This window comes from Podarcis pityusensis, assembly GCF_964106645.2.
Source record: "Podarcis pityusensis genome assembly, chromosome: 7".
In the NCBI taxonomy this organism is placed as follows: Eukaryota; Metazoa; Chordata; class Lepidosauria; order Squamata; family Lacertidae; genus Podarcis; species Podarcis pityusensis.
The window spans coordinates 65,977,249-65,992,158 of record NC_138031.1 but is presented as its reverse complement, the minus strand read 5'-3'; the positions used below and the strand labels follow the sequence as shown (position 1 = coordinate 65,992,158).

The following is a 14,910-nucleotide window of genomic DNA, read 5'->3' as shown; positions in this document are numbered from 1 at the left end:
CTGCCTCCCGCAGTTTGGTCAGACTCATGTTTGTAGCTTCGAGAACACTGTCCAACCATCTCGTCCTCTGTCGTCCCCTTCTCCTTGTGCCCTCAATCTTTCCCAACATCAGGGTCTTTTCCAGGGAGTTTTCTCTTCTCATGAGGTGGCCAAAGTATTGGAGCCTCAGCTTCACGATCTGGCTGTGTACATGCTATACCTCTAAAGCACATTCAAAGCACATTCCTTCCCTCAAAGAATTCTGGGCCCTTTAGTTTTACCCCTCACAGAGTTACAATTCCCAGCAACCTTTAACAAACTGGGGTTAGTTAGTTGCAAATGTGCTTTCGAGCAGGAGGGAGGGGAAGTGCTCTATCCTACAGCAGCTCAAATGACAGAGAGTTTAGCCAGCTGTTATGCCAGGAACCTACACCCTGTTAAGATCCATATGGCACATTTGCAAAGTGAAGTCTTGTAAAACAGCTGCTGCATACTTGTATCATTCTGTCCAGGGCCAGGCAGATCTCCTATCTGCAGAATTCCTGTTCTTCCTGTCATCTCATGCTGCTGTTCCCAGCCCAGCTAGGCAGCTGTCCCAGCCTAATAGGCAGGGACGTAATGTAGGTCAGGTGTGGTTTGTGCCTGCCGAAGAATAGGCTGACAGAACAGTGCCAAGGCGAAACCCTAGCCAGCTGCCAGAGGTAAGCTGGGAACCAGGGGTTTAGTCCGGGCAGCACACACACACACACACACACACACACACACACACACGGCCTAACTGCACAATATGCTAATTGCATCACTTGCAAATATGTCAGGGGTCAGCAAACTTTTTCAGCAGGGGGCCAGTCCACTGTCCCTCAGACCTTGTGGGGGGCCGGACTATATTTTGAAAAAAAAAAATGAATGAATTCCTATGCCCCACAAATAACCCAGAGATGCATTTTAAATAAAAGGACACATTCTACTCATGTAAAAACACAGATTTCCAGACTGTCCACGGGCTAGATTTAGAAGGCAATTGGGCCAGATCTGGCCCCGGGGCCTTAGTTTGCCTACCCATGAATTATGTCATAATTTTTGTCTTTCTTCAGTGACAGACACGGGAGGCAATGTTCACTGGGAACACAGCAGGTCAGGAAGGGGGGGCCTTAATCCTTCCCTCTGCATTTGCATTGTGAACCACCCTGTGGGCACTGCAGTAAGCTTTGGAAACAGGTCCCACTCATGCCAGTATGTCAAGGAGCTGTCAAGCAAGTCAGGACAACTACAGGGCAGGCGCGCGCGCACACACACACACACACACACACACAGAGGAGGCACGGAATGCAGTTAGCTTTTTATTCACAGTCCGTCTTAAGCCAGCTGAGACATTGCTGAAGCTACTAGCTCTTCCCCTTTCCCTATAGTCTTTCACTCTGGATCTCTCCGAAGCAAATGAAGGCTGCGTCGAAGCGGTGAGCTCCTCCTCTGGGCCTGTCTGGCTCAGCAATGCGCAGGATTCTCCTCATGTGGGGTGTCAGAGGGGGAGGAGAGCCAGCAGGACTGCGACTGGCCTGCTGCTGGGTAGCCAGGGCGACCTCTGACTCTTCTCTGTCTGAATCTGCATTCACACTGTGACTCTCAACCTTTAACACTGTCCGGGAAAGGTCTCCTACTCCTGACCTCCGTCCCCCTTGATCGCTCAGACCCTCTGCTTCTAGCATCTCCCAGCTCATCCCTTCTGCAGACTGCTTTTCAGTGTCCCACCACCAGGATCCAGGATCTACCGTAAGTTGTTGTCTTCTGTGCCCTCTTGGACAGATGGTTCTCACCACTCTTCCTCATCCAGCCAGTCCCTGACACAATAGTAAGGTAAAGGTAAAGGGACCCCTGACCATTAGGTCCAGTCGTGGCCGACTCTGGGGTTGTGGCGCTCATCTTGCTTTATTGGCCGAGGGAGCCGGCGTACAGCTTCTGGGTCATGTGGCCAGCATGGTTCACTCTGGCGAACCAGAGCAGCACATGGAAACGCTGTTTACCTTCCCGCTGGACCGGTACCTATTTATCTACTTGCACTTTGACGTGCTTTCGAACTGCTAGGTGGGCAGGAGCAGGTACCGAGCAACGGGAGCTCACCCCATCAAGGGGATTTGAACCGCCGACCTTCTGATCGGCAAGTCCTAGGCTCTGTGGTTTAACCCACTTCGCCACCCGCGTCCCTGACACAATAGTACTCAACACCTGATGGAGAGCAGTTCCCCTGGACAGGGTGCTGAGCCGAGGAGGTGCAAAATTGAGAAGATACACAATTGAGAAGATCCATTTGGAGGTGCCAAATTTTGGCCTCACGAAGGGCACCATATTATGAAATATTACCAAAGTCCTCCCACCTGCTTCTTCTTCTTTGGTGATCTCTTGTAGCCGAGTAAGATTGTCTTCCATAAACACGGTTTTAACAATGAGTCCGTAAGTGACGGTGGAGGCCAATTCTGGATCCACACGTCCTTCCACAGTGGGGACATTGGTTTCCGGGCGGGAGTTGATCATGGTGTGGATTTGCCAATAGCCCTTCATCTCAAAGAAAGACACCTGTGCAATTTCCTGATCTTTTCCCTAGCGATAGCGATGGAGAAGATGAACCCGGTTTCAGCAATCTATCCGCAGTATGAGGTTCTTTAGAAGTTGTTGCCATGAGAGTGTCAGGGTCGCTGTCAGTAAGACTGTAAGCAAAATAATTAGTGTCAAGTGTAGCACACTCTACCCTAGTATGTGCATTTTTGTACGCATTACTTGGCTGGAGGACTGCATTATAAATATCGGAGAAGTGCAGATTTCAAAGGGGGGCTGTGTTTTGATTTGTACGTTGTTTTGGAAAATGCAATCTAGGTAGGTTTGTCTTTAAATGCAGACTAAACTGAATTCAAGACAACCAAGGGCTTGATGCCCTTTCTACGGTTTTGCCTTCTCATGCCACTGCCTCTTTGTAGTATTCTCTGCCCCTTGGGAGAGAGAAACTACAGCAAACGGTGGTGCAGCCACCCGGAAGAAATTTGGGAGGCACCAACTCAGTAATTTGTTTGCAACTACAGGTTGCTGAAAGTTAAGAGTTGCCAGAAACTAATTTTGCTTCTTATGCAGTGTTCAAAACTATGGGCAGAGGGAGAAGAGCAGAGTATTAACTTTGGGTTGGATCCATTTGCCCAGGGATGGAAAGAAGAAAGAGCCCCATCAAAAGAAGAACGGATAATGAAGATGATGGACCATGCGGAGATGGCAAGGCTGACCGGGAAGATCAGGCACCAAGAGGATAACAAATTTAATAGAGAATGGCATAACTTTATAGAATATATTAAAGAACACTGTAAAAATCTTAAAAACATTAGCAGGATTGACATAGCACTTGTAATTTAAAATAGCAAAGGATAAAAATGAAGTACAATAATTTGGATAAATGCAATCAGATGCAGTTTAAAAAGGAAAATAAATTTTGGAAGCTAAGGGGGGGGAGTCCAGGGGTTTAGGGAACCCCATAAATGTACTGATATGGGCTATGGTTTAATGTAAGCAAGTGTGTGTGTGTAAAAAATAGTTTCTTCTTTTTGAAACTTGGGGGGGGGGGGACAAAAAAGCACAAAACTTTGGGCTGGATCCAGACTTAGTTGCCCTTAGTTCCAATGGGATTTAGGTGAAGTCATGATGATTGACTTGCCCAGTGCCCTGTTAATTTCAATGAGGCTTCAGATAAATTAACTTAAGAGTCAGTGTAATTGTACAATTCTGCTGAGGCTGTGAACTTAGCCGACTGTCTGTGGTACAACAACAAGATATGCTATACACCCCAGGGAGACAAATACCTCTTTGATATTTCTCTCTGAAACGACGCCGGGTAGAAAAAGATATCTAATAATAGGAGTAAAAGTCAGCAGAGCCGAAAAACGGGAGTGCTGACAAAGCAGTGTCTAATGACAGGTACCAAAAAACTCCCATTGTTCTGACGCCCTGAGACCTCTGCCTCAGCAAGTTCCAAGGTTGGATCCTGGAGAGCAATAAGAGATAACTAAGACCTGGCGTCCTATGTTTCTGGTTCAGCATGGTAGCACACAACTGGCAACTTGGGAAGTTTTTCTTCTTTGGCAGTTACTCGTAGCCGAGTAAGATTGTCTTCCATTAACACGGTTTTAACAGTGAGTCCGTAAGTGACTGTGGAGGCCAATTCTGGATCAACATGTCCTTCCACAGTGGGGTCATAGGTTTCCGGGTGGGAGTTGATCACGATGTGGATTTGCCAAGCGTGCCTTCCTCTTAGCACGTTTCTTCCTTTCGTCCTGCATTCAAGTGTCTTCAAAGCCCATGATACCTTTGGTAAAGGCTGTTCTCCAATTGGAGCACTCGCAGGCCAGTGTTTCCCAGTTGTTGGTGTTTATACTACATTTTTTTAGATTTGCCTTGAGACTGTCTTTAAACCTCTTTTGTTGATCACCAGCTTTATGCTTTCCATTTATAAGTTCGGAATAAAGTAGTTGCTTTGGCAGACAATAATCAGGCATCCGCACAACATGACCGGTCCAACAAAGTTAATGTAGAAGAATCATTGCTTCGACACTGGTGATATTTGCTTCTTCCAATACACTGGCATTAGTTTGTCTGTCTTCCCAAGTGATGTGTAAAAATGTTTGGAGACACCACTGATTGAATCTTTTGAGGAGTTGGAGATGGCGTTTATAAGTGGTCCATGTTTCACAAGCATGCAGTAAGGTTGGTGGTACAACAGCTTTGTAAACAAGCATTTTGATTTCCTATGGGAAGTATTATGGGGTTAGCTCAGTTGATTAGAGCAGGGTGCTGATAACGCCAAGGTCGCGGGTTCAATCCACACATGGGCCACCTGCATATTCCTGCATTGCAGGGAGTTTGGACTACGAGGTGATCCCTTCCAACACTACAGTTCTAAGCATCTATGAATTTTGGGGGGATGCATCAGCTGTGAATGTAGGGATCCTGTTCTGTGGGTTACACTAACCATACTTATCTGGCTGCTGTTGCATAGGCTAAGGGCCTAAGCTATGGAAACCGGATGTGTTCCTTCTTCCTCTTTCTGAAATCAGAGTAGTCTGGCAGTGCCTCCAGGCTGTCTGTATTTTGCTGGATGGAATCAAGCACATACCAGACCTTCAGGTTTGCACATTTAAAGTGGATTGAAGTGCTCTGTCACCTAGCAGAATAAACCCACTTAAAACAAACAAAGCATACTTTTTCCAGTTCGGAAAGTGGTGGGGAAATGCATTTAAAAGTGTGGGATGAATGAAAGATCAACAAGAAGTTATATAAATGTCCTGCGAGCAAATCAAGATGATTGCTCAGTGTCAGATAAGTGCCCTGTTTCTCAGGAAATACCAGGCATAGTCGATCCAGCACTAAGTTTTGTGCAAGTGAATCAGGATGGATATTGAATACTTTTAAGTCAAGAAGCAATATTATATTCTAAGATGAGCATACATGCAAATAAAAAAAGAAGAAGCCATATTCACATTTAGAAAATAATTCGCTAGGCATCTCAGTAATATTAATTCCCAAACCAATTTCAGGTAATGTGGTTAAATGCTATATTTTAGTACAGTCTAAGTTTCCAAAGACCAATAGCCAACAGTTATTTATTGTTCATTGAATCTGAACAGGCAGAGATGTCATGAATCATAATTCAGCCTTCTCCAATATGGTACCCACCAGATGTTTCGGACAGACTGATGGGAGTCGTATTCCAAAACAGCTAGAAGCCACCACCAGGCTGGTATAAATACCGTATTTTTTGCACCATAACACTCACTTTTTTCCTCCTAGAAAGTAAGGGGAAATGTCTGTGCGTGTTATGGAGGAAATGCCTACAGGTGGCATGCCTACGGATTTTCCTCCTCTAAAAACTACGTGCGTGTTATGGTCGGGTGCGTGTTATAGAGCGAAAAATAGGGTACATTAATCTGGCATGCATTGGATTTTGCAATTAAAGCTACTTGTGGGATGCTCAGTCATGTGAGTCTTCCCAAGTTTTTTAAAACTGCAAAGCAGTCCTGGAGGCTGCTGTTGAGAGCATGATGAGACTCTAAAGGAAAGGGGTCGCCTAATACTTTTCCTTCCCACCTCATGTCTACCCACAATTTCCTGCCCTCTGGCTGTATCTTGCAGGGGTAGGAAAATGGGGAGCGGGACATTTTGAGCAGCCAAATAACAGGAAGAATTAAACTCCTTCCTCTAGTCACTTCCCACTCTCAATCCCATTCTTCAAAGTTTATAAAAAGTGTGGGGAGGGGGGGAGAGAATTGCACGGCTATGTGTCATGTGCAATTTGACCCACCATCTATATTGTTTTCGTCTGCTCAAGTTTGTCGCAGGCAGCTTAGAAAGCTGAAGGCGGCAAATTGCAGGAGCTAGAGCTGAGCCTGTAACTTGGCACTGCTCCAGGCTGGTGTTTTGCTCGGGGTTTTCCTGCAGCATGCCATCCTGCTTCCAGACTCTCCCTATTTTGGACAAACCCAGGCTACACAATTCAAGCAGACTGAATTGGAGCTCCGGCAAAGCACTCTTGCTTCCCCCAAAGATTTTTATTTTTATTTTTGCTGTAAGGAAAGTGACAGGGAAATGCCCTGGACAGTGTGGAACTACAGTTGCTTGACACAATGCCATCTGATCTCCTCACAAAGAAATCAGGAAGAATGCTCGTTAAAAAGCCGAGCTCATCTAATCTCTCTGCAAACAAATCAAGCTTTGGGTCCCTCCAGAGAAGAGGTTTACTATTATTGATGCAATAATTCTGTTTTATTCATTCTGTTTTATTGGTTCTTTGGCTTGTTGGTTGGAGATGCAATGCATTTCCAATGTTACCATACTATTGCTGTCTGGAAAGGCTGTAGTGCAGGGGTCCTCAAACTAAGGTCTGTGGGCCGGATAAGGCCCGAGGGACTCGTTTATCCAACCCATGGCGACCCCTGCTGCCCACTCTTACCGGTGCTGTGCTGCGCAGCTGCCCGCTTCTGGGTTGGAGGAGCACCAGAAATAGCTTGTGCGCATGCGCAAGCGTTATTTGCGCATGCGCAAGTGTTATTTCTGGTGCATATCCAGGTCGGAGGAGGCCTGTGCACATGCGCACAAGCTACTTCCGGTGCTCCTCCCACCCAGTAGTGAGCTGGAAATAGCGTTTGCGGACACGTATGGGCACACGCTCCCCTGCCCTCCAGCCCGCCACGCAATCAGCACTGGAGACACTGGCCTGAGGCACGGTAAGTTTGCTGACCCCTGCTGTAGTGCATACACATGCACCCCTGAGAAAATTACATGCTTTCATTAGGCAGTTACAAGATAAGCAATGATTGGAAAAGAAGCCGTATGACTGGCCTGCAACTTCTGCAGGCTCAAATAGCATTGTAGACAGAACCACATATCATAGAATCATAGAATTGTAGAATTGCAAGGGACCCCGACGGTCATCTAGTCCAACCCCCTGCAACTCAGGAATCTCAGCTAAAGCTTCCATGACAGATGGCCATCCAACCTCTGCTTAAAAATCTCCAAGGAAGGAGAGTCCATGACCTCCTGAGAGCAGTGGCAGAGCTGCATGATCCAGCACTGGGAGCAGAGAACAGGCAGGGGCGTGGCTGGCACGCTGCCCGTGGGGCATGGCGTGCTGCTAGCAGGGGGTGGTGCCTGGCGCACGTCCCAGCAGTGCACGGGGGCAGACACGATGGCATCCCACCAGGGATGGTACCCGGAACAGACCACTTACCCCGCCCCCTTCCTCCGCCAGTGCCCAAGGGAGACCATTCAACTGTTGCACAGCTCCTCCTGTCAGAAAGTTTTTTTCTGATGTTTAGTCGGAATCTCCTTTCTTGTAACACAAAGCCGTTGGTTCGAGTCCTACCCGCTTGGACTACTGCAATGCGCTCTACGTGGGGCTACCTTTGAAGGTGACCTGGAAACTGCAATTAATCCAGAATGCGGCGGCTAGACTGGTGACTGGGAGTGACCGCCGGGACCACATAACACTGGTCCTGAGAGATCTGCATTGGCTCCCAGTACATTTCTGAGTACAATTCAAAGTGTTGGTGCTGACCTTTAAAGCCCTAAATGGCCTCGGTCCTGTATACCTGAAGGAGCGTCTCCACCCCCTTCAGCCCGGACACTGAGATTCAGTGCCTAGGGCCTTCTGGTGGTTCCCTCATTGCAAGAAGTGAGGTTACAGGGAACCAGACAGAGGGCCTTCTCGGTAGTGGCACCCGACCTGTGGACCGCCCTCCCTTCAGATGTGAAGGAAATAAGCAGCTATCCTATCTTTAAAAGACATCTGAAGGCAGCCCTGTTTAGGGAAGTTTTTAATATTTAATGCTGTGTTGTTTTTAACACTTGATTGGGAGCTGCCCAGAGTGGCTGGGGAAACTCAGCCAGATGGGTGGGGTATAAATAATAATTTATTTTTATTATTATTATTACCCTCCAGAGCAGGAGAAAACAAGCTTGCTCCATATGACCGCCTTGATAACATAATGAGCACAAATCATAATGAATGTGCATTAAAGTGGACTTTCTGGAAGGGCCCCTGCTCACCATGATCTGGGGGAAGGCGCATGTCCCAGCGGGGTGTCAAACCAAAGGGCACAGCTCAGATGCAATCCACTAGACCAGAAAGCCAATCAGAAGAGCCCCACACGCCTCCTGCGTTATCAACAGGCTTCATTCTTTCCCCATGTCTGCCACACTGGGTGGCTTTTTTCTTTCTGCACAAAGCTCAATAGGGAAACAAAGCATTCTGTGGCCTGATCTTTGAGGGAGGGAAAGGTAAGGGACACAGAAGGAGGCTCTGTGCGCAAAGGCAGTAGAGCTGGCACAGACATTCCCAGCACATTGCAGGAGCCAGAGAGGTTGAGATGACAGCTCTCTTATTCTTCAGCAGATGTTTCAGTAATGCTGTTGGAAGGTAGAGCTTCTGAATACAACCTTACTGGGCACACACTGCAGTACTGGATTAAAATATTTCTCCTCCTGCATATGTCCTAAATCAGCCTGATTGCATGTACCTCGGATTAAGAACTTAATTCGTTCTGGAGGTCCGTTCTTAACCTGAAACTGTTCTTAACCCGAGGTACCACTTTAGCTAATGGGGCCTCCCACTGCCGTCGCGCGATTTCTGTTCTCATCCTGAAGTAAAGTTCTTAACCCGAGGTACTATTTCTGGGTTAGTGGAATCTGTAACCTGAAGCGTCTGTAACCTGAGGTACCACTGTATATTCAGAAGCGAGTCTTAAGTAACCATGAACGCTGCACTGTGGTGTAGTGGTTAAGAGCGGTAGAATCATAATCTGGTGAACTGGGTTCGCGTCTCCGCTCCTCCACATGCAGCTGCTGGGTGACCTTGGGCCAGTCACACTTCTCTGAAGTCTCTCAGCCTCACTCACCTCACAGAGTGTTTGTTGTGGGGGAAGAGGGGAAAGGAGAATGTTAGCCGCTTTGAGACTCCTTAGGGTAGTGATAAAGTGGGATATCAGTTCCAAACTCCTCCTCCTCCTCCTCCTCCTCCTCTTCTTCTTCTTCTTCTTCTGTCATTTAGGTCTGTACTTGAGACTATGTCTCATTCTGTTCAATTTGAGCAGCTCAGTGGACTTTCATAGGGCTGGTCTGCACGTTATCGATCTTGCATTCTGTGAAAGTGAGACAGAAGCTGCTGTTGCTGTGGTCTTTAGTTGGTGGCAGGAGCCACTACTGGTTGAAGACTGACAGACAGTATTTTTTCACTAGTGGCACTCCCACCATGTGTGGGGCGGGGGAATCAAGAAATGGAGCCCCAATGCATGATTAGGTTAGATGTTATCCCAGGTCTACTGCACTCTTGCTCTCTTCCTCCGACATTGATCCTCCGACATTACATCCTCAGTTGTTTTGGAAGTAGCAATTTCAGCCTGTGTGCTTGATTTTGCGTCCTCATGATTCGTCCTCATCCTGCACAAAGTGGTAATTACAAAAGGCTAAATCGCTCTCTCATTCACAAACAAAACCGCCCCTGTAAAGGCTGGGCCAACCTCCTCACTGGAGGAGGAGGAAAGAGCAAGGAAGAACTGCTCTGGAGCAAAGTCGAAAAGTAAAAGTGCAAAAAAGAAGCAGCAAATTCCATTCAAGACGACAGCACAAAACACATGAACTGAATTATTACAACCTTTTCGTGGTTGCAAATACAAATCTAAACCATCTGCCAGCATGAGTCAATCTCTTTGTCTCTGTCATTTTAGGCTTTAGTTGAAGGTGTCATATTTTTCCCCCGCAAGGCAGTTGTCGTGGCAGAAGTGTGGCGATGCATGCAGTGGTGTTCTATTTGGGCCTGAAAGAAGTACAGTGTGCAGGGATGTTGATTTTATTTTAAAAGACAGGAATGGCTGAGGGCGAAATCCAAGAGTAGTACAGTGCTACCTCAGGTTACAGATACTTCAGGTTACAAACTCCGCTAACCCAGAAATAGTACCTCGAGTTAAGAACTTTACTTCAGGATGAGAACAGAAATCGGGCGGCGGCGGCACAGTGGCAGCAGGAGGCCCCATTAGCTAAAGTGGTACCTCAGGTTAAGAACAGTTTCAGGTTAAGAACGGACCTCCGGAACGAATTAAGTTCTTAACCAGAGGTACCACTGCAGAGACATCCTCTCCTTCTACCTCTCCCCCTTCCTCAGTGCATACACAGAATAGGTTGCCAAATGTGGATATTAAAAAAAACCTGGCCTGATGAGCAGATCCAGGGGGTAAAGCAAGGCTGTGCAACTGGTGACCCACCAGTCTGAACGTAGGTCACTATCCATAAGTTGTGGCCTGCAACACCTCTCTTGGTTTGTGTGTTTGTTACATTTCTATTCCATCTTTCCTCCAGCAAGCAAAAGGCAACATACATGGTTCTCCCGATTTTGATCCTTCAAACAGCCCTGTGAGGTGGGTTAGACTCAGAGACAGGGATTGCTCCAGACATTGTGGTACAGTCCAGACATTGTCTGGTGGTACCCTACAGACATTGCAGACTACTGCAGCCCCAGCAAGCATTGCTAATTATATTATTATTATTATTATTATTATTATTATTATTATTATTATCCCACCCATTTGGCTGGTTTGCCCCAGTCATCAGGGATGATGATAGTTGTAGTAAAACATATCCCTCCAGCCTTCTTAGATACTGGTTTCAAGTTCAACTTCCAGGTTTTTGTGTTGTATTCTGCCATAGCTCTCTTTCTCTCATTGTAATTTTTCAACCAATGAAGATAAAAGCAAGGAAACCTGGTATGCACATTGAATGCATAATTAGAATTCAAGTGTGTTTGCTAATCCTATCGACCCAACAGTTCTTGGACCAGGGCACAGACTAAACACATTTCTTTAGTCCAAAAGTTCTTTAGAATAGGGATCAATCTATGATCTAACATGTGATGTACACCGATGGCCCTATACAATTAACTACCAATCAAAGCATAGATAGTGGTTAGACTACAGCTGGTCTTTATTAAGCATTCACACTGATTTGTTTACAAGGAAGTTATATGACAATGAGCATTCATCTTGATTTATTAGTGGAGTGTTTACACATCTTTCCATTAGCCGTTCATCCTACATTTTCCAATGTATTTCCAAACTGCAAAAAGTCTATTGTTGTTTTTAAAAGTTATGTGTTGTGCTCTGGTGGGTTTCCAGTCCAGTATGCATTTGAACACCTTCTGCAAAACACTGATGCTCTGGAGGCACTTGTACTCAGAAGAGACCCATTGAACTCAATGGACTTAAGCGAGCCATGGCTAACTTAAATCTATTGGTTTTAATGGATCTACACCGAGTATTGGTTGTTTTCAACCCATAGTAACAAATGGGGGGGGGGTTCCCATAACCAGTGACTCAGAGTGTATCTTATCTTCCATGTGGATTATTCTTTTATGTTCGCTTGCATAAAGGGATTGACTGGAGGTGAGTCAGCAGGAAATAGCCTTTCACACATTAGGAGAAAAGACCTGACAGAGAGAGACAGGATCTGCCAGGCTAAAACTTTTGACTCACGGGCAGCTTTCACACTTCTGGATCTCGCCCATTCGCTGTTTATTGGGTAGGTGTATAGAAAGAAATTGCACAAACTTAATGTGATGGGTCACTTTGGACAAAGCTGTTTGTCTCCTTTACATCAGTGCTGACTGGGGAGAAAAAACAGCCATGCCATTTTTTGTGGGGGAAGGATAATTATTTTCTTGTAATGGCTTGTGAGGCCAGAAAGGGCCGCCACCAACACCTTCATTTCTCTCTCCTAAGGGAATGAATGAATGAAAACCTGAACCAGGAAAATGACACAGGGAGAGACACAGGGCTGCCTCACCCATACATCTTCTTCATAACTTGACGACAGCAGCATCATGGGTTGACTTTTGAGTGGAGACTGCAGATATAACACTACAGATAGAACTACTGTTGGCTTTCAGTACAAGGCTTTCAATGGAGTCATTTAGTAGCAAGCCGTCAAATGCACTGCACTCAGTTGATAAACTGAGAGATATTGCTACAGATGTGAACCAACTCTAAGAACATCCTTTTCAGAGGGAAAGTTACCATCAACCTGGTCTGGTTGCTCCAGTTCCTAGGCATTCTTGGGTACAAGAAACCACATATGAGAAAGCAGGGGTAGCCAATCAGTAGCCTGAATGCCAACTTACTCGGTGTTATGGGCTTTCAGATTTCAGTGGCAAAATCCAGCACCCACCGCCTCTCTCCTTCCATTCTAAGTCATTGTTTCAGTGCCCAATGCAGGTGAACCGGTTGTTCTCTCCTAAATCCACCCCTGCCCTGAATATACCCTTGAAGCTCAACTCTATGCATGTTTACTCAGAACTAAGTCTCTCCGACTCCTTGGTAAATGTATATAAGATTGCATGCCTAATAATCTGAATGTGAAGAAGTAAGGAGCAAGACAGGATGGCAGAGTAACAACAACAATTGGCCAAATCCAATTTGTGACCTTACTTGTTTGCACAGGACTTAGACCCAGCAGAAGAGGAATGGAGGGGATTTATGCCGATTCTCCCTTCCCTGTGCAGTCCCCCCATGCCACCTTCCACTCTGTTCAGGAATTTGTTCAACTCTCATGGGGGGGGGGGAGCTGCTTGGCGTTACAGGAGGAGGGGCATTGTCAGGAACGAGCCAGCTCCAAGCAAAGGTTTGCAGCCAACTGCAGAAAGCAGCCAGGAACAGAGAGGCTTAGATGTTAGTCAGGCAGGAGAGAGCCGGCTCTTCCTGACCTTGATGGGCAGATTGATAAGGCTGTAGTTGAGAGCAGGCTAGAACGCAGCCAAAGCTTGCAGGAAGCATAAATAGGAGCAAATAGATTCAGAGACAGCGTCTCAGAACAGGAAGAGGTTGGAGCTCATCCATTAAGTCCGAAGAGTCGGCGAATGGGAGGGCTGCTAGATAGGAAACAAAACAAGAGACGTAAGGGTCATAAGTTCAATATCTTCTGCTGACACTGGAAAGAGTCTTCAGAAGGGTCATCTTGACTAATGATGTCAGAAGCTTTGTCAGAGTTGTCCGGAACTTTCTGTTTGTTTTTGCAATAAATCTTCCTTTTCAATTACCTATGCTTACTGTACTATTAAGCTGGGCACCTGGACTCCTGACAGGCATCAGCAAAATGCCTTCCCTTCCCCACTCTTACCAGAGAGCCTTACAAGGAGAATAAAGGTACCATTTAGATTCCACCCAACAATTCCTAAGTGCTCTTGTACAGATCTAACCTAGGAGTGATAATGCAGTGTGTTGATGGTTGCTAGGTGAGGGTGTCACACCCTCCAACATTTCAGCAGATAAAAATAGGGACAAATCCCTGCTCTTGCAACAGCAATTACTGCCTGTGTACACCCCCCCCCCTTCAACTATTATCAGTTGCTAAAAATTCACTGCTACCTGCTATGTTCATTTACCCAGTCCTATGATGATGTAAATGCAAGTAGTGGGTCCCCCCCCTCCTTTGTTACTCCATATATATATATATATATATATATATATATATCACTGTTGTTGTTTAGTCGTTTAGTCATGTCTGACTCTTCGTGACCCCATGGACCAGAGCACGCCAGACACTCCTGTCTTCCACTGCCTCCTGCAGTTTGGTCAAACTCATGCTGGTAGCTTCGAGAACACTACCCAACCATCTCATCCTCTGTCGTTCCCTTCTCCTTGTGCCCTCCATCTTTCCCAACATCAGGGTCTTTTCTAGGGAGTCTTCTCTTCTCATGAGGTGGCCAAAGTATTGGAGCCTCAGCTTCAGGATCTGTCCTTCCAGTGAGCACTCAGGGCTGATTTCCTTCAGAATGGATAGGTTTGATCTTCTTGCAGTCCCTGGGACTCTCAAGAGTCTCCTCCAGCACCAGAATTCAAAAGCATCAATTCTTCGGCGATCAGCCTTCTTTATGGTCCAGCTCTCACTTCCATATATAACACTATAGTAAAATGGGTCTACTGCAAGTCAACCTGCTAGGCACAAGATGAAAGAAGAAGGCAAGAGTGGTTTTCTGTAGATGGTAGAGCAACTTAAGTTTTCAGGAAAACATTTGGTTCTTGAAAACCAAGTCTTGATTCTCTCCTGCCACATATGCACCACCGCCAAAAGAGGGAATAAATCCCCACAAATTGCAGCAATTATATATAGATGGGCATCTATTTCTTCAAATTAGCATGTGCAAATTTTATTCAGAACAGCGCCAAAACTGTCTTCTTTTTTTAAAAAAAATTTGATACATTTCCTCTTTAGGGTGCAATGCATAATCATACGCCCTACTACTGAATCAGTTGAAGAACTAAAGGGAAAATGGTTTTCTGGTGACAACATGACACAAAAAAGCGAATTCTTTCTCTAAACATCAGAACCCAGAAACACATTAATTCCCTCTACAGTGAAACA

At 46.0% G+C, this 14,910-nt stretch overlaps 1 long non-coding RNA gene across 1 annotated transcript; it reads left to right on the top strand.

Moving 5' to 3' along the window:
- Nucleotides 1–11,810: 11,810 nt before the first annotated feature.
- Nucleotides 11,811–13,584, top strand: LOC308482215. Its single transcript, XR_013989158.1, has 2 exons — nt 11,811–12,072; nt 12,273–13,584. It is a non-coding gene; the product is annotated as an uncharacterized lncRNA (long non-coding RNA).
- The last annotated feature ends 1,326 nt before the right edge of the window (nt 13,585–14,910 follow it).